This window comes from Lithobates pipiens, unplaced genomic scaffold, assembly GCF_037356315.1.
Source record: "Lithobates pipiens isolate NorthernLeopardFrog02 unplaced genomic scaffold, aLitPip1_a1.2 Scaffold_18, whole genome shotgun sequence".
Classification (NCBI taxonomy): Eukaryota; Metazoa; Chordata; class Amphibia; order Anura; family Ranidae; genus Lithobates; species Lithobates pipiens.
In genome coordinates, this window is record NW_027507758.1 from 154,910,052 (window position 1) to 154,930,689 (window position 20,638).

A 20,638-nucleotide genomic window follows, 5' to 3' on the forward strand; every position below is an offset into this window, starting at 1 on the left:
ACGTGGCTGGGAGGAGGTAGCTGCAGATCATGTTGTCCTTAGTGACCCAGAGGACTCCGGACTGAATGCCTCAGCTAACCTACGCTGCATGGCCTCCCTGATGCTGCAAAGCCTGCGGAAGGATCCTCGTATTCTTCGGATCAAGGAGAGGGACCATTACTGGCTGGCCACTCTCCTTGATCCACGGTACAAGGGTAAGGTTGCTGACCTTATCTTGCCATCGCAGAGGGAGCAGAGGATGAGACATCTCCGGGAGGCCTTGCAGAAAGGTCTGTGCAATGCGTTCCCAGAGACTGGGAGGTTACAAACTCCTGGTCCTGGACAACGTGTTGCTGAGGCATCAGTCAGAAGGAGCGGTGGAGAAGGTGGTCGTCTGACTGATGCTTTCAGACAATTTTTTAGTCCGCAGCCCCAAGGTATGATCGGTTCCAGCACCCATCGCCAGCGTCTGATTTACATGGTGCAGGAATACCTAGGGGCAAGGTCAGACTTGGACACCTTTCCCACCGAAAATCCTCTGGCTTACTGGGTCTTGAGGATGGATCACTGGCCAGAGCTTGCACAGTATGCAATTGAGCTACTTGCCTGTCCTGCATCCAGCGTTCTTTCGGAACGCACCTTCAGTGCTGCTGGTGGCTTTGTTACCGATCACAGGGTGCGCCTGTCCACCCAATCAGTTGATCGACTGACCTTCATCAAGATGAATCAGTCTTGGATCACCCACAGCTACCAAGCACCTGAAGCTGATGTAACAGAATAATTTTTTTTGAAATATCACATCCCTTCAAGACTGCCTATGCTGATGCTGAGTGACTGTCCTGTTATGTTGATTGTCTATCCTCTTCCTCCTCCGCTGATATGTTGGAAGAACATTTCTGGTTCTGGGTGATGCCTAAGGCCCAATTTTTCTGCCCCTGTTTAACAGGGGCATTTAAGTACAATTTTTGATGCAATGCTTTGCAGCAGGGCTAATTCCTGCAATCAAACAAGGGTATATGGGAGAGGTTGCAGTGTGGTGGCACCAGCACCAGTGCCTAAGGCCCAATTTTTCTGCCCCTGTTTAACAGGGGCGTTTAATTACAATTTTCGATGCAATGCTTTGCAGCAGGGCTAATTCCTGCAATAAAACTAGAGTATATGGCAGAGGTTGCAGTGTGGTGGCACCAGCACCAGTGCCTAAGGCCCAATTTTTCTGCCCCTGTTTAACAGGGGCGTTTAATTACAATTTTTGATGCAATGCTTTGCAGCAGGGCTAATTCCTGCAATAAAACTAGAGTATATGGCAGAGGTTGCAGTGTGGTGGCACCAGCACCAGTGCCTAAGGCCCAATTTTTCTGCCCCTGTTTAACAGGGGCGTTTAATTACAATTTTTGATGCAATGCTTTGCAGCAGGGCTAATTCCTGCAATAAAACTAGAGTATATGGCAGAGGTTGCAGTGTGGTGGCACCAGCACCAGTGCCTAAGGCCAAATTTTTCTGCCCCTGTTTAACAGGGACATGTAATTACAATTCTTGATATAATATTTCACAGGAGGGCCCCTTCCTGTGCCCACCCAGAGTAACGGTGAGAACTTATAGTGTTGTGGCACCAGCACCACAACCACCAAAGGTCATTTTTTGTGTTGTGGCAAAACCAACACCTTGTTCCGCCATTTCTGCAGAGCATATAGGGCAGGCCCCTACTTTCAAACAGCCAATTTACAAACATCTCCTACTTGCAAACGGAAGGAGACAACAGCAAGTGAGATGAAAAAATATGGACGACAAAACAAATAATACAGGGGTAATAACCCTTCCCTATGTTTTCCAAAAAGCTTAAAAATAGTTTTTTTGACTGGAGCTACACTTTAAAAATGTACCAGTTGAAAATTACAAACAGATTCAACTTAACACAACAAACCTACACAGTCCCTGTCTTGTTTGCACCACCTGTATACTGCTGTTCTGAGTATATAGGGCCTGTGGGCCACACGCATTTCCATTTTTTAATATGGGTACGGGGTTCCCCTTAATATGCGTACAAGACCCAAAGGGGCTGGTAATGGGCAGGGAGGGCTACCCATGCCATTTTTCTCAATGATTTTCAACCATATTGCAACCATATCGCAAGCAGTTTTAAATGGTGTTATTTCCGTTTAATGTCATTTTGTGCAGGGACTGTTCTAAACACGGGAAACACGTGGCACTTCACAGGCATACTACAGACACCCCCCAGGCACCATATTTAAAGGAATATTTCACTTTTTTTTCACTTTAATCGTCATTAAAATCAGTGCTCCCGCCAAAACGGCCATTTTTAAAAACATTTTAGACATTGACCCATGTCCCCTGGGGCAGGAGCCAGGTCCCCAAACCTTTTTTAGGACAGTATCTTGCATATTAGCCGTTAAAATTAGCACTTTTCATTTCGAACGTTCGAGTCCCATAGACTTCAATGGGGTTCTAAAGTTCGTTCGAATTTGGGGTCCGTTCGAAAGTTCTATTGCGAACCGAACCGGGGGGTGTTCGGCTCATCCCTATTTATCACTTTAAAAAAAATTGAGTTACAAGGACACTGAAATTCTGTTAAAATCAGCAAGTATTTTTCAGTGCTCGTAGAAAATGTAATTAGCCCAAGGATGTGGTCTGGTAAACAGTCTCATTTTGGATTGGTCATTTGAGATGCAGTGAACACGGTGGCCACACCAAAAATCTACCTCAATTTTGGCCTATCTACTTCAGTTCTGTAAACGATAGTATGCCATAGTAACAGTTTGATTCTTTAAGAATACAGATGGGTGGTATTTGTTGTTTGATTGTCAAAAGGGACCAGAGGACAAGTCAAGGACCCGGATATGCCAAAAAATAAGGGTCCCAACACAAAATGACCCTCTATGACCAATCATAATAATCACATGATACCCCAGCCACTCCCAGTGGTCGTGTGCCGAGTGCTGCCTACCAGACACATCGGTCACAGGATCCCACTGTTGTGTGCCCCAGGGGGCCTGCTAGTGAGCGTATGCTCAGCGACGTACCAGTACATTGCTTAGTCTACAGCTGCCATCCTGAAGCTGTTTTTACATTTCTAAGTGATATAAACTCATCAGATAAACAAGTATCAAATATATAACATAGCGCTACTCAAAATAAAATAAGATTAAATAACAATTTAAATACAAAATTAAATGTATGCTTTGCAGTACTGTGCTTAAAAAAAACATCCCTTTCCTTTAAGGTGCTCAAAGTGATAATAACAAAGTGCTCTTCCGTGCTCACTTTGTGACCACCTCTTATGTGCCCCGCACTCAGCAGAGAAATATGATTCTCAGCAATCAGCTAAAGAGTCAACCACACTTGTTGGATATAATTCCTCCCTGGCTCTTCACATGCTCCTGTATGGTACTTTATCCCCAGTCTCTGGGCCCCTTGCACTCAATTTCAATGGCAGGTATCCTTGGCATTATACATCACGATGCAGAGAAGGAGAAGGCTGGTATAGTGTAGTAATTTTTATTAAAAGTGACAGGTAAAAACGATTGCACTTACATATATGATCCTTGCGTATTGCATATAGACCCGGAAGTGACATGCCTAGATTGCGCTTTGCAGACTGGAAGTGACATCACAGGAAGTCCAAAACTGGAAACCCCACCCAACTGGTTTCACCAATCACAACATGCATTTTCAGGAACAGGTCTTCCTGAAGACACCCTTCCATTGAAGTCCATTACCTTCCATTGAAATCGAATGCAAGGGGCCCAGTGACAGGGAATAATGAACCACAGCAGTATGTCAAGATCCTGGGAGGGACCATATCCAACGAGCATGGTTTACTCTTTAGTTGATTGCTGAAAGTCATATTTCTCTGGTGAGTGAAGGGCACCTAAGAGATGGTCACGGATGGAGCATGGAAGAGCACTAAATAGAAAGAATGACACTGAACATTTCAGTATTTAAACTTTGAGCAACTTAGGGGTCTGGGGACTGTTTAACCACTTAAGGACCGCCGCATGGCAATGTATGTCGGCGCAATGGCACCGACAGGCACAAGCACGTACATGTACATGCTCGCCTTCCAGCGGGTGGGGGGTCCGATCGGACCCCCTCCTGCTGGAATGCGGTGGTCCGTTTCGCTGCAGGAGCAATCTGGGATGAGGGGATGGCCGTTGGTTTCTGGCCATTCCCTCTCGATCGCTCCTGGCAAATGAGAAGCTTCCCCCGCTGTGTATAGTAAACACAGGCAGGGAGGAAGTGATGTCATTCTCCTCGGGGCGGACTTTTTGACCAGACAGCGAGGAGAACACAGAAAGTAAGTGCACCAAACACTACACTGACATGTAGGTACACATAGGCACACAAATCCCCCCCCGATCACCCCCCAGATCGCCCCCTATCCCCCCGCACCCCCCCCCTAGTCAGTGTCACTGATTGCAGTGATCATTTATTTACTGATCACTGCATTTAGTGTCAGTTGTGACAGTAAAAACTGTCAGGGCAGTTAGTGTTAGGTCCAGGGTAGCCCCCTACCCCCCCATAAAGGTTTAACCCCCTGATTGCCCCTAGAGTTAACCCTTTCACCCCCTTTTGCCAGTGTCACTAAGCGATCGTTTTTCTGATCGCTGCATTAGTGTCACTGGTGCCGCTAGGTAGCTAGTTATTTTTTTAGGTTCACCGCCAGGTTTTGATAGCGCTAGGTACCCCCATATACTACCCAATAACGTTTTTAACCCCCTGATTGCCCCTAGTTAACCCTTTCACTCCCTTTTGCCAGTGTCACTAAGCGATCGTTTTTCTGATCGCTGCATTAGTGTCACTGGTGCCGCTAGGTAGCTAGTTATTTTTTTAGGTTCACCGCCAGGTTTTTATAGCACTAGGTACCCCCATATACTACCCAATAATGGTTTTAACCCCCTGATTGCCCCTAGTTAACCCTTTCACCAGCGATCACAGTATAAGTGCCACTGGTGACGTTGGTTAGCCAGTTAGTTATTTAGGTTCCCCGTCAGGTTTTTATATAGCGCCAGGGACCCCCATATACTACCCAATAAAGATTTTAACCCCCTGATTGCCCCTAGTTAACCCTTTCACCAGTGATCACCGTATAAGTGTTACGGGTGACTCTGGTTAGTTAGTTTGCTTTTTATAGCATCAGGGCACCCACCATTTATTACCCAATACAGGTTTAACCCCCTGATCACCTGGCGGGTAATATTAATTAGATTTTAGGGTCAGGGTCTGCGTCGCCCCAGGCAGTGCTAGGTTAGTGCCAATACCGCTAACACCCACGAGCAAAGCATACACCTCCCATAGTGGTATAGTATCTGAACAGATCAATATCTAATCTGATCAGATCTATACTAGCGTCCCCAGCAGTTTAGGGTAAAAAAACGCATTGTTAGCGGAATCAGCCCAGATACCTGCTAGCACATGCGTTTTGCCCCTCCGCCCAGCCCACCCAAGTGCACTATCGATCGATCACTGTCACTTATAAAACACTAAACACATAACTGCAGCGTTCGCAGAGTCAGGCCTGATCCCTGCGATCGCTAACAGTTTTTTTTGGTAGCGTTTTATATTTAAATCCTGAAGGCAGTGCTTGGTTTTCGGGGTCCCGTACGTGGCTAGGCTCCCAAAAAGTCCCCCACATGTGGTATCCCCATACTCGGAAGAAGCAGCAGAATTTATTTTGGGGTGTAATTTCACCTATGCCCATAGCATGTGTGAGCAATATATCATTTAGTGACAACTTTGTGCAAAAAAAATAAATTGTAATATTCCTGCAACTTGTGGCAAAATATAAAATATTTCATGGACTCAACATGCCTCTCAGTAAATAGCTTAGGGTGTCTACTTTCCAAAATGGGGTCATTTGGGGGGGTTTTGTGCTATTTTGAAATTTTATGGCCTTCAAAACTGTGATAGGTAGTGAGGAGTGAAATCAAATATTTGCACCCTTAGAAATCCTGAAGGCAGTGATTGGTTTTTGGGGTCCTGTACGCGGCTAGACTCCCAAAAAGTCCCACATATGTGGTATCCCCATACTCAGGAGAAGCAGCAGAATATATTTTGGGGTGCAATTTCACATATAACTATGGCATGTGTGAACAATATATAATTTAGTGACAACTTTTTGTAAACTTTTTTTTTGTGTCATTATTCAATCACTTGGGACAAAAAAAAATATTCAATGGGCTCAACATGCCCCTCAGCAATTTCCTTGGGGTGTCTACTTTCCAAAATGGGGTCATTGGGGGGGGGGGGGGGTTGTGTTATTTTGGCATTTTATGGCCTTCGAAACTGTGATAGGTAGTGAGGAGTGAAATCAAAAATTTGCACCCTTGGAAATCCTGAAGGCAGTGATTGGTTTTCGGGGTCCCGTACGCGGTTAGACTCCCAAAAAGTCCCACATATTTGGTATCCCTGTACTCAGGAGAAGCAGAGTTTTTGTAAACTTTTTTTTTTGTGTCATTATTCAATCACTTGGGACAAAAAAGAAATTCAATGGGCTCAACATGCCCCTCAGCAATTTCTTTGGGGTGCCTACTTTCCAAAATGGGGTCATTTGGGGGGGGGGTTGTACTGCCCTGCCATTTTAGCACCTCAAGAAATTAGATAGGCAGTCATAAATTAAAAGCTGTGTAAATTCCAGAAAATGTACTCTAGTTTGTAGACGCTATAACTTTTACGCAAACTAATAAACATACGCTTATTGGAATTTTTTTTACTAAAGACATGTGGCTGAATAAATTTTGCCCTAAATATATGACTAAAATTGAGTTTATTCAATTTTTCTTATAACAAAAGTAGAAAATATATTTTTTTCTCAAAATTTTCGGTCTTTTTCCATTTATATCGCAAAAAATAAAAATCGCAGAGGCAATCAAATACCATCAAAAGAAAGTTCTATTTGTGGGAAGAAAAGGACGCAAATTTAGTTTGGGTACAACATTGCATGACCGCGCAATTACCAGTTAAAGCAGTGCAGTGGGAAATTGTAAAAAGACCTCTGATCCTTAAGCTGACAATTGGTCCTGGGCTGAAGTGGTTAAAGCACAGAACTGAAAAGCATATATTTAAAACTGCATTAAAAGCGTGATTTTATTTGGTTTTATTTTGGATAGTGTTGTGTTTTATATTTGATAAAAGTTGGGTCTTGGTTTGGTTCTGTAGTTCCATGATTTTTTCTAATGGTTATGGTGTTTTTGCTTTTTGGATTCCTATTAATCAAAGTGGTCACATCAAACCACAAGAAATAAACATCCTCTTGTGATAACATTTTTGATGAGCTATGATCACATGATGATTAACTAAATTTTTGTGTCAGGGAAGGGTTGGCCATAGCACACCCAAAGTTCTGAGACAGAGGTGGATTTGCATGCACAGATGTGCTGCTACAGGTGCCCATCTTGCTGGGCATAGGCGAATGCCAATGCGCATGTGTGGAAATATTAGCAAACACAGGCAAACACATATGAGCATGCACGCGCATGATAGCCATTAATGCTGGCGCCAAGTGGCCTATATGAGGACAGTAGCTGCACTAGCACTTTGCTGTCTGATGTGCAGCTTTACCTGTATACTTGTATACCATTCTTGTGATCCTGACAACACTTGCTCTCCACCTATCCTGACCTTGGCTTGCCTTTAAGATTTTTTTATATCTTTCATTTGCCTGATATCCTGTTGCCAAGCTCTGCCTGCACATTGACCCTTCTTTGCCTGCTGTTTATGCCTGTATCTGATCATCTGTAGCTGACATGGCTTGTCTGACCCTGCATCCAGTCATCCGTCTGTCCTGCTGTGCATAGTGCCTGGTGATGCCAGTCCTCCAGCCGTTGTGTGTCTGCATCTACGGTCCTGCTGCCATCCATTGCTTCAGCCATCCAGCCCAGCTCTGGTGACGCAAATCCCACACACCTCTGTGACCAATGGAAGATCTTGCAGGCACTCTTACCTCACCACCCTCTCACGGCCACTGTCACAACTCCAGTGGCCCTTCAGCCACGGCTGTATGAGAGGTCTCCCTCTACATGCCAAGTTCTGCCACAAGGTACGTGACAGGTTGGTGTAATTAAATTATTCTTTGATTGGTCAGTTTCATATCTTGACACAACCTACAGTACATGACATGCGTCAATCTTTATACTTAATCTGAGAGCAATTCATGTCAATTATGTAGAGAAAGAATTCTCTTTGCTAAGGACATGCTATGTGTAAATATTGAGTTTGTAGATATGCGCTTTTGCAAGAACTACAGCTCAGAAATAATAAACATATTATATATTGCCTGCAATGTTATTTTGGTCATTTTAAATTGTATTTGTAGTTTTTCTTTGTTATTAAAGTGTATGTTAGATTTATAATCCTATTAAATACAGTATGATAGATGAAAGTTTAATTGGTTGAAAAGATATACTTGCTCACATACCTAATGCTATGCCTTAAAGGCAGTTGTATTTTTTCATCACTTCTTTTAAATAAAACTCATAATATTTCAGTTACAGTACAATGCCAAGGGCAAATGATGAGGAGTTATACGTATATTGCTTTTTCTTTTCCCTGACACTGCCTAACTATAATTCTTTAGACAACTAGAGAGAATAGTAGCTTCTGTATCAAGCAAACAGAAAAGAGATTTATTACAAAAATAAATGTATCTGGTTTTAAGCATTTTTTTTTTTTTTGCATCAAGGTACTATGGGTCTCATATGTTCTGGAAATATATATGGGCTGGCAAACCTTTGCCCTGTGCCCCTTTGTCTGAGCTGCAATGCTTTCTGTTGATGCTTAATGAAACTCTTTTCTACTTGGCTAAAAATAAAACAAAAAGGGAACTTGTGAGAATCTGTGCAGTACAACTTAAAGTGATTGTAAAGTCTCAAGGCTTTTCACCTTAATGCACTCTATGCACAGAGCAGATACGTATAACATGCTTGTTGTTTTTATTTAAAAAAAACAAAAAACCTTTACAACCCTTTTAAGTATTGACCACAACATAGGCAAACATTAGGAAACTTTGGGTTTGGACTGCACCTGACTTTGAGGCAAACCAATAGTCTCCATGGTCCATAGACCAATCATTATTGAAACTTTCCTATTCTCCCTTTGCATTTAACCACTTGCTTACTGGGCACTTAAACACCCTTCCTGCCCAGACCAATTTTCAGCTTTCGGTGCTTTCACACTTTGAATGACAATTACTCAGTCATGCAACACTGTACCCAAATTAATTTTCTGTCCGTTTTTTTCCCACAAATAGAGCTTTATTTTGGGGGTATTTGATTACCTCTGGGGTTTTTATTTTTTGCGCTATAAATGAAAAAAGACCGAAAATTTTGAAAAACAATGCATATTTCTTTGTTTCTGTGACAAAATTATGCAAATTTAAAAATTTTCTTCATAAATTTTGGCCACGATTTATACTGCTACATGTCTTTGGTAAAAATAACCCAAATTAGTGGATATTATTTGGTCTTTGTGAAAGTTAGAGAGTCTACAAGCTGTGATGCGAATCATACAAAATTGATCACATCTGATGTACTGGTGGTCTATCTCATTTCTTGCGACCCGAACAAGTCAGGAAAGTACAAATACCCCCCAAATTACCCCTTTTTGGAAAGTAGACATTCCAAGGTATTTAGTAAGAGGCATAGTGAACTTTTAGATGTTGTCATTTTTTTCCCACAATTCTTTTTCTTTTTTTCCACAAAATTGTCATTGTAATAGGTTATTTCTCTCACATGGCATGTGTATACCACAAATGACACCCCCAAATAAATTCTGCTACTCCTCCTGAGTATTATAATACCACATGTGTGGGACTTTTTCACAGCCTGGCCACATAGAGAGGCCCAACATGCAGGGAGCGCCATCACTATGGAAGTCTCTGTATCTCTTTTTGTATGAGCAAATGAGGAACAATTGAACAGCATACCGGACCAGCTTTACATAGCGACACAGGGGCTCACACTGTGGAGGCGAGTTAACCCCTGCAGGGGCAGGGGAGCTGGTGAGTGCGGCAATTTGCTTCATGCATGGATAACGCACCGGTTGTTTTTCAATATACACCAAGGCACTGAGCACGAGGCACTTTGACGGTTTATGAAAAATTCTTGGAAGAATAAAACTTTTTCAGAGGGATTGTACTCTCCTTGAGGATTGTTTTTCCAAACAAAACTTTTCCTTTTAAAAAAAAATTTTTTTTTTTTTGAATTGTCATTTTTTCAATTAATAAATTTTTTCAATTGTTTTTGGTTTCTTGATGCACTTTAAAAAAAGAGTCTTGTTTATGCACAGTAAACGTAAGCTAATCAGGTACTGGATGCGCCAATTCACACAGTAGCACCTTAGCACTTTTTGCACAGTAGTTGTTTAATGGTTTTTTATTTCTTCTTGTAAGTTTTGTATTTGTTTTATAAAAAAAACTTTTGCACCAATATATGTTATTTACACTGCGATTCAGCAACACTAAAAACTGAAGTGGTAATTCAACCCTTATGTGATTTCTATGTTATGCGATTTTCATTTACGAATAGCAAGCAATTTATTCTATTAGCATAGGAGAGCGCCGTAACTACCTCCTCATTTTCATATAGCTTTTCCCTACCCATTCATTCGGGAGTTTTTTGGTAGTGGCAGCCTCCCTTTCAAGCAATTTATTTTATTTTATTATTTTTTGGCTTCTTGTTATTTTTGGCTTCTTGTGATTTCCAACTATTGTCTCCATAGCGCAAACCCTACCCTTCTTTTTCTAATGAGCAGGGCCCTCTGTTTCCTTCTGTATTGAATTGTATTGTAACTGTACTGTTTGCCCTCATGTTGTAATGCGCTGCACAAACTGTTGGTACTATATAAATCCTGTATAATAATAATAATAAATAATAATAATAACCAAAGTTGTTTGCAGATCAAGAAAACAAATGCGGCAATTTTCTGCAAACAATTACTAATTATACACTTTCAGCCCTTGAGCCGTTACCAGGTTGATTAGGACAAATAATAGAGGTTTTCTTAAGTACTTGTTCTCTCCCTATGAAAGTTTGGGTTTACAGGTTTTGTTAGTGTGTGTTGGAGACTTAGAGCAGATAGGAAGAGATAGTAGCTGCTATACAGTGCTAGGGAGTGCTATACATAGTGCTACATAACAGGGGTATAGAGGATGGAGTTTTGCCATGTTCATAAATTGACCTCCTCTGATGGTCAATACGTCCTCCATTCATCTAGGATAGCTAAACAATTTCATGATTTCTACATCGGCCTGTACTGCTTACATACAGATACATTGCTGTGCATCTATGGAAGGTTTAGGATTAATAACTGTTTGGCAGTGATAAAATATCTAAAATTATCTCCTTCCTAAAATGAAGGTTCACTCCTGCTTCCTTATATGTGTGATTATTTTAATTCCCCAACTAAACAAGACAGTATTAATCCAGAAATCCTTATAACCTATATAACAGTCATCCCTAAGGAGGGTAAGACCCTATGTTATTTTTAAGCTATCGATCAATATCCCTTTTAAACCTAGATGTTAAGATTGTGGCAAAGCTTATAGCTTCTAGGTTTCAGCATTTCCATCCATCTTTGATTAATCTGGATCAGACAGGTTTTATTTGAGGTAGGGAAGCTAGGGATTATTCAATAAGAGCCCGCCATCTGATCTATTCGGTCTTTGCTCAACCAGTATGCCCACTCATGTCTACAGATGCCGAAAAGGTGTTTGACAATGTAGACCGGGTTGATTGCCCTAAGTTTGGGACTGAAAATGTTAAGCTGGATTATAGCTTTATAAGGGAAGCCCTCAGCTAGTGTCAAAGTTAACAGCTGCCTTTCCCCTGCTTTTGGAATAAAGAATTGCCCCTGATAGGGGTGTCCCTTGTCACTCTTGTTGTTTGCTTTGGTTATAGAGGCATAGTTGTGTAAGGTCAGAAGGAATCAAAATATTCAAGGTTTCATATAATAATGGGAAGTTATATGGTGAAAGTCTATGGGAGCCGAAAAGGAAGAATCAAAAGTGCCCATTTTGAAAGCTTATTTCCAAGTAATTGGCCATAAAAGTAGTATGGGGGTCTGGGTACTGTGAGGCCACCTGGCTACTTCACCTGATGGCACATGAACTGGTGCATGCTGGGCCGGAAATGTCAGAGCTGACATAGCCAGATGACCCCGCCCCTTACCTATATAAGAACTGTCAAATGGCAGAGCCCTTCAGTAGGCAGCCAGCCTTCATGTCGGCAGGAGCATTTTAATTTTTTTTATTTAATTGGGTGCGGTTGGCAACATGATTGATGATGGATTTACATGGGGGACAATTTTGTTGTTTTCATAAAGGAATTTTTTATTTTTTTGCCCTTTTTCCTATTTTCTTTTTTTAATCTGGCAACTTTTTTTTTTATTCAGCTGTCAGCAGGGAAACCCATTGACAGCTGATGACTCATCAATTATTAAGAACGCGCCACAGCTGGCTTTTCGGCCCTGCTCCTTAACAACCAGCTGATACTGTGCTTTGGTTGGGCCCAAAATGCACTTGACATCAGAGTTATCTAAGATGTATGCAGAAAATTATATCATACTGTTTCAAATATTAAGGTGTAACTTGGCAGGATGGGGAAAAGCTACTTTTGCTTGGCTTGGCATAATTAATATTTTGAAAATTAGTGTATTTCCAAAAATCTGATTTACTATACAGATGATCTATCCCACTTCCCAAATCTTTGTTAATCTTCAATGGATTTTTAAAGACTTTGGCAAAAGGAAAACTTAGAATGGCTTACTTTACCTTTACAAGGGTTAAATCTGATGGTGGGTTAGATCTCCACAATTTCAGAGAAAACTTCCCAGAGCAATTTCCCTAAATAGAATCCTTAGTTGGAGATATCATGCTACTAAAAAATATTGGGTTTCATTGGAGGAGACATTTGCCTGTGCCCCCTGGGTACTGTATCTATATAGAGGTCTTTCATATTCTACTGCTTTTCCTACTATTCACACCTTGAAACTTTGGCTTCTAATTAATAAACAGGAAAATTTATCTCCATTAATATCGCCCTACTTCCGCTAGGTAGTTTTTGCTGGTCCCCCCCCCCCCCCCCCCCCGGGTGAGTCTCTGTCTTTTTTAGATCTTGGGAAAGTAATGGAGATACCTTGGAGGCTACGTTAAGCTTACATGAGATGGGAGTAGGGATAAGCTTCGAGTTCGAGTCAAACTCATGTTCGACTTGAACATTGCCTGTTCACCTGTTCACCGAACAGCGAACAATTTGGGGTATTTGCGGCAAATTCATGCTATTAGTGCTAATTTTAAAGGCTTATATGCAAGCTATTGTCATAAAAAGTGTTTGGGGACCTGGGTCCTGCCCCAGGGGACATGCATTGCAACATGGGAATAAGTTGATTTGGGGGAGACCCTAAAACATCCTCCCAAACGCTCTTTAGCCCCCCCCCCTCTTTTCCTGCGGACTGCCAGGTTGCATGCTCGGATAAAGGGTCTGGTATGGATTTTTAGGGGGAACTCCACGCCTTTTTTTTTTAATTTGGCGTGGAGTTTCCCTTAAAATCCATACCAGGGAGCGCATGCGCGAAGCTCACCATGATGGACCATCCCCGTTAGAGCTCCGCACTCACCGCCGCTATACCGGACGCTAAACAGCATTATATAGCTTATCACTGGTTCGGACTCCACGGGAAACCTCAAGCGAACCACCCGCGCTCCTCCCGGTATGATTTTAATGGGCCATCGGGGGAAGAATAAACCCAAGCCCATCAAAGAAGCCCTGGCGCGTGCTTCCTCCAAGAGGGCGGCGAAGGCCTTTGCTGCTTCCCAACACTCCAGCAGCCCGCAGCACCAAGGGAGCAGTGGAGAAGATGACGAGGCTAACTCATGCCCCGCAACATCCCCGACCATGCCGTTTTCAGGTATGTCTCAGCCTGACTTCCTAGCCCACATGGAAGTCATGCTAAAAAAGGCCCTTAAAGCCACGTCTGACCAGATCACGATAGACTGACACAGGAGATTTGTGATCTGGGTCAGCGTACGGCCAATCTGGAAACGAGGGAGGATGACACTGAACTGAACTTGCGAGAGTTAGCTCAAGAACAGGCAGCCCTCTGCGAGTTGAATGCCGCCCTGCTCTCTCGTTTAGAGGATGCAGAGCGCCGCTCACGCTGGTCGAACCTGTGCCTCAGAGGAATACCTGAAACTGTGGAGGACCTCCAATCTTTTACAACAGCCCTTTTCCAGGAATTATTGCCCTCGATACCGATCGAGCGGCTAGAATTTGACCGGATCCACAGGGCACTTCCATGCCGCCAAGCCGAGGGCCCCCCGCAACATATAATCGTGAAGCTGCATTTTTTCCACATGAAAGAGCAACTAATAGCAGCGGCTCGCAATAAGGATAACCTCCAATTTCAAGGTCACACGTACCAGCTGTTCACAGATCTGGCACCACTGACTATTGCAAAGCAACGCGCTATGAAACCCCAGCTACAGATTCTGCTACAGCACCAGATCAAATACGCTTGGCGGCTCCTGTTTGCGCTGCACTTCTCCTACCAGGGACAACAACACACATGCTCCTCCCCTGAAGCACTGCAGAACCTCTTGGAAAGTCTCCACCTCACCTCATCCGCCCAAACGGATCAGATAGAAACAGCATTACCTCGAACCCCGGCCCGCTCTGCATCTCACCCATATGTGGCTACACCGAGGAGGAACCAGTGCGATCTACCGGATCCATCTTCAATCCGGCTAGGCACACCCTAACGGCCTACAGGTTTGGACTTCCCCAGCCCCAAGGTATTTGTACCTCGTTGAGACCTACGGTTGTTTTACTGTCCTTTGCACCTTGGCTAACTCCAGGAACTGTGCCGTCGGCCAGTGGGAATCTATCTGGCCACCTATCCCTGTTGGACATCTTCCCCAGACGACACCCATTGTTCCTGATTGCCCTGTGATGCCTTGACATATCTCCAGAAGGCTGCTCATTATTTTTCTTTTTCTTTTTTGAACTAGGCTATTTGATCATCTTTTATTTCATCCACCGTTCCTTTTATTTACTGCCCATTAGGCACTTAAACATTGTGCTATCTGTTGTCCATTACAGCTGCCAACCTGGGCGTGCTAGGCATACCCCGGATAGCCCTTTAAGTTAGCATGCGGTTTGCCTATGTTTTTTATGTGAAACCTTAAATGTTATGCGATAACGTTGCTACTTGGCCCAGGTCTGCATATTCGCAACTCTACACTTGATTGTACCTTGGAACAGACACACCCTTACCTATCATTTCCCCCCATCCTTGCCTCCCTACTATACCCCTCCCCACAAGTGCCCGTGCTGCTCATTGGTACTGGAACACATTAATGCTCCTGGGTTACTTTTTGTTTTTGTTTCTGTTTCACAAGTTTTTGTTGGTCTTAGCCCTTGTACACACGGTCGGACATTTTCGACGGAAGGTGTCCGATCGGACCGCGTTGTCTGATAATCCGACTGTGTGTGGTCTCCATCGGACTGTTTCCGTCGGAGTATCCAGCAGACCAAGTTTTCCAACTTGTCTATAAAATTTTCCAACAACATGCTTCAATCAGACATACTCCGATCATGTGTAGCCTACTCCGATGGACAAGGTGCCACGCATGCTCACAATCAAATTTGGACACGGTAGCGCTCGCTCAGGTAAAACTACCACTCGTAATCGATATAGCACATTCGTCACGCTGCAATGTTAAAAATTCTTTCATGAAGCGCATTCTCTTGTTCTTTACAATGCTGCAAAAATGAACTTGTTTTGATGCTCATAGTCACACACACTTCTCCCGAACGTATTTCTTGAGTCCTTTTAATCATTTCAGCAATACAATATTTTAAATCGTCACATCTACACAATCTATTTTTTTTTTGGGGGAATTTTGTGGTTGTTTTTTTTTCATCAACATCTCCTTTTTTGACAGTTTGCTCATCTTTGCATTTTTTTGAGTGTGTTTTGGGTTTCAACTTACCACAACACCATTATTATCTTTTTTGTATTTTGTTTTTCTTTTTTAATCTACAGGAGGTTGTTTAGTGTTGGTGCCCCTTGTTATTCATTTCACTTTGTATTTTTGAAATGTACCTGCCTGCTCACAAATAAACTCTCCTTTTTGAAGTAAAACACATACGCAAGTATTTCTTCAAACAAAAAAAACCCTTTATTTAGGTGTCAAACAACTAAAGAGGAAGGCAGCGCTGGAGAAACTTGTCAATTTGGCGAAGCCTTTGGCACCTAGGGCAGACATGAACTAATTCAAAAATGCTAAATGGGTGGCCTAAGGAGTACATATCTCAGGGAGAGAAGTCTGGTCCAGAAGTCCTAGAGATCAGGAAGAGCAGATGACATCTATGTCCCCAGGATGTGGTTCTACAAGAGGCTGCATCTTCTGTCAGACCAGAAGGAACCCAGGCCATCGCTCTCTGGTCTTCCTTAGGCACTTACCGTCAGGCATCCTTCCAGGCTGTGGCTTGGCTCCTGTAGTTGTGCCACAACTTCCCCCCCCCAGCTGAGGTCTTCTTGTGTATGAAAATGGGACATAGTTTTAGTTTTTTGCTCATCAATCACACCATTTTGTGCTCATGACTGTTGCAAATTGAATGTTACCAAATAGAACAGACTATCATTCTGTTCTAGCATTTTTCATTCTTGTCCCAATCATTTTTGGTCACTACTGTCTATTGAGATGTAAACCACTTTGTTAAATCACAACTTACTGATCACTAATAACATCTAGTTAACATCATTAAATGTACGATAAGAAATATGTTCAACAATGCTATACCTGTCTCAAGCGTGGCCCCTCTACATGTTGTTGCCTGGAAGGCCCAGGTTGGACATCGGAAGCCTCAGCTGGGGGTGAAGGAAGCCTTGAAGGAAGACTGGAGAGTGGTGGCGTGGGTTCCCCCTGGTCTGCCATAAAATGCAGCCTCTCGTAGTACATCATCCTGGGGTAATAAATGTCATCTGGATCTCCTGATCTCAGGGAATTCTGGTGCTTTTTTCGCTCCCTGAGATATATACACCTCAGGGCACCAACTTTGCCCTTCACATAGGTCATGTCTGCTGTGGGGACCATGATCCGCACCAAAGCAAGAAGTTTCTCCAGCGCTGCCTTCCTCTTTCTTTGGTCATTATAAAATGTTTTGTTCTTCTGCCACAGGCTAGAGCAGCTCCCTCAGCAGATCAAGGAATAGCCCCATAAAATGGGAGTTTTTGAAGGGATCTATCTTGTCTGCAAAACACAACACAAGACAAATCCTAAAATACTAATAATGCCATGCTAAACCCTCCTAATCTTGTCCCAACATAGGCCTAGATAGAAGCAGTCTAGTCTAGTGATGTACCAAGTTACAAATTGTACCTTTGTTTGCACGATCGGCGCGTCAGCTCCTCACTCTGTTGACAGATCATACGTACGACACACGCGTGTTGCATTTTATATACAGTGCGCATGTGTGAAACTCCGCCCGCCCCTGACGTTCTTTCTAGACTATTCCCCGCCCCTTCTCTTTCAGCGCAGTGGGGAGAGCACATGGCGGAGAGAACACAGGTGCGCAATCAGAGTTCCACTAACGAGGAGGAGGGTGAGGAAAGCCCGGAGCCTGAAACGTCACGATCCTGGAGGAGAAGATTTAAAATTCAAATATGTCTTTTGGAGAGATGTTGGAGATGGTGGACATATTGAAGAGGACCGACTATGATGGGAAGTATGGACCTTACCCAAACTCAAATATCAGAAAGGCCAAGATCATGACTAAAGTTGTGAAGAGTCTTCAGAAGAATTTTGGGATACGACGATCCAAGGATCAACTGAGAAAACGCTGGTCAGGATCAAGCATGTTCTTCAAAAAAGTAAGTAGTTGTCGTGTGTTCATATGATTATTCTTGCTTGCATAATGCTCCATGTGCTTTGATTTCATGTTGTACAGTTTAAAATGGCCACTTTCATGTTCATGGGTTCAATCATTCATAATAAACATTGTTCGTTAGCCCACTCCCAAAATGAGGTTTTCACAAATTACACTTCACTACATTTCTTCACACTGCAGGTAAGTATTCCAGCTTAACAAAGTGTCCAAAATAATGTTCTCACCTTTGAACTCGGACAAAAAACACAATTGTACCACACTTCCAAGCAATGTTTCATATTCCTATTTTTGCCCTCTGTGTGCTAAGTATTCCTTTTTTACATTCTCATAGGGGAGAGAAGACTCGGGAAGTCTGAGGACACCAGGGACCCCACACCTCCCAAAGAAGGCAAAATTCCAACACCAGAAGCAGAGGAGCAGGAGGAGGAAGGAGAGATCTTTGAAGTGGGACAAATTGTCACCACAACAGGTGAGTGTTGGAGACCACAGCTTCCGGTAAGCTCATCAATGTATGTCGTCATATTTATAATACATGGTGTTTTTTTTTGCTTTTTTTTTAGGTGATGTGGAAGAAGAATCACATTTTAACAGTGAAAGTGCCCAGATCCGGATTGGGGAGATAATGGGGTGCAATCTGGATTTAGAAAATATACAGAAAAACATCAATGATGTTAAAAATAAAATGAAGAACATCATTGATGTTTTGGGGAGAGTATGAAACACTCCAAACTAGCTAGAGTTTTATTTTTGTGTTTTGAAACAACAACTTTTGTATTTGACAAAAAGCCAAAATTGGAAGATGCACACAGTGTGTCACACATGCCCTATCTACCATCATGGGGGATCAATGTACGTGTTTTGTGGAAAGTGGCTGAGATGAAGGGATTGCAGCCCCAAAACATGTACATTGATCCCCCATGATGGGAGATGGCACATGTTGACACACTGTGTGCATCTTCCAAATTTGGCTTTTCCAGGGGTGACACCCCATGTGATGAAGGCAATATCAGCCCAGTTTGTACATACTCATGTCTGATATTGTCTTCACTTTTCAAAGTTGAACTTTGTAAGTTCCTGTGTTCTGTATGTTACGCTTTGATATATGCCTGTTTACACAAAAACGCAAAGTTACAAAAAAATTACCTAAAATAATGTTTTCAATACACCCAATATGTTGGTTTGTTGTAAAACCCTTTTCTAAACGCACATGTGAATGTGCTTTGATTAAAAAGTTAAATTATCAAAAATGTGTGGCTTCCTTTTTCAATGCGCAAAAGCAGTATTTGGAGTAAAATTGTTGTTTTCGGTGACAATGGGTGTTATTTACTAAAGGCAACTCCACTTTGCACTCCAAGTGCAGTTTCAGGTGCACTTTTGCAGTGCACTTGTAGTGCATAGTGGATGTGCCTTTAGTAAATAACACCCACGGTGATGTGTAAATTTTCCCAATCACGCCATTTTCCTGACCCCACATATTTCTGCCATGGTGCTGAAAATGAGCAAGATTTTGGTCAGTAATGCACTACATACATTAGTTAACAAAAACAAGGTGTGTGTGTAGCAGACCCACAATATAATAAGATTATCTGAAGAAGAGACTGTCCCCTTATCTCGCTCAGAACTTGGGTTTGCACTGTTGTAGAAAAAGGCACAACAACAAAAATAAAACAATTACCTATGAGACACCTAAAACCAAGCCAAGCAGTAAATGAAAACAAAGATTATTGTAGTTTCAAAGAAAAATTTATTACAAAAATGCCTCTCAGACATTGTCTGGCATATCAATAGCCCCCCTAACCACAAAGTACTCCATGTATTGGGTTCTGACCTTGCGGGCGCTTTGGGAGGGCAAGCCAGGACAAGCAGCTTCAAGGGCCGTGAGATTGTCATTTTCTGGCAAGTCTGCATCTGGGCCAACTGAGACCACATAGTTTGCTGAATGTCTTTTCAAGAAATTGTGCAGAATACAGCAGGTATTCCTGCACCATTTAAATCAGACGCTGGCGATAGTTGCTGGAACCGATCATACCTTGGGGCTGCGAACTAAAAAATTGTCTGAACGAATCGGTCAGATGGCCACCTTCTCCACTGCCCCTTCTTTGATTGACCGAAGCCTCAGCAACACATTGTCCAGGACCAGGAGTTTGTAATCTCCCAATCTCTGGGAACGCATTGCACAGACCTTTCTGCAAGGCCTCCCGGAGATATCTCATCCTCTGCTCCCTCTGCGACGGTAAGATAAGGTCGGCAACCTTACCCTTGTGCCGTGGATCAAGGAGAGTGGCCAGCCAGTAATGGTCCCTCTCCTTGATCCGAAGAATACGAGGATCCTTCCGCAGGTTTTGCAGGATCAGGGAGGCCATGCAGCGTAGGTTAGCTGAAGAATTCGGTCCGGAGTCCTCTGGGTCACTAAGGACAACATGATCCGCAGCCACCTCCTCCCAGCCACGTAGAAGTCCACGGGTTTCTTGGGACTGTAAATCATCCCAAAAAGACTGCTGCTGCTGATGCTGAGTGCCTGGCTCCACCTCCATGCTGACACAATCCTCCTCCTCTTCCTGTGTGATGTCTGGATAAAGGGGGCCTTGAGAGGCAAAGAAGTCCTCCTCTTCCTGCCTCTGTTCTGCCTTAAGTGCCCTGTCCATTATTCCACGCAGTGTGTGCTCCAAGAGGTGGACAAGAGGAACAGTATCACTGATGCATGCACTGTCACTGCTCACCATCCTTGTGGCCTCCTCAAACGGTGACAGGACAGTGCA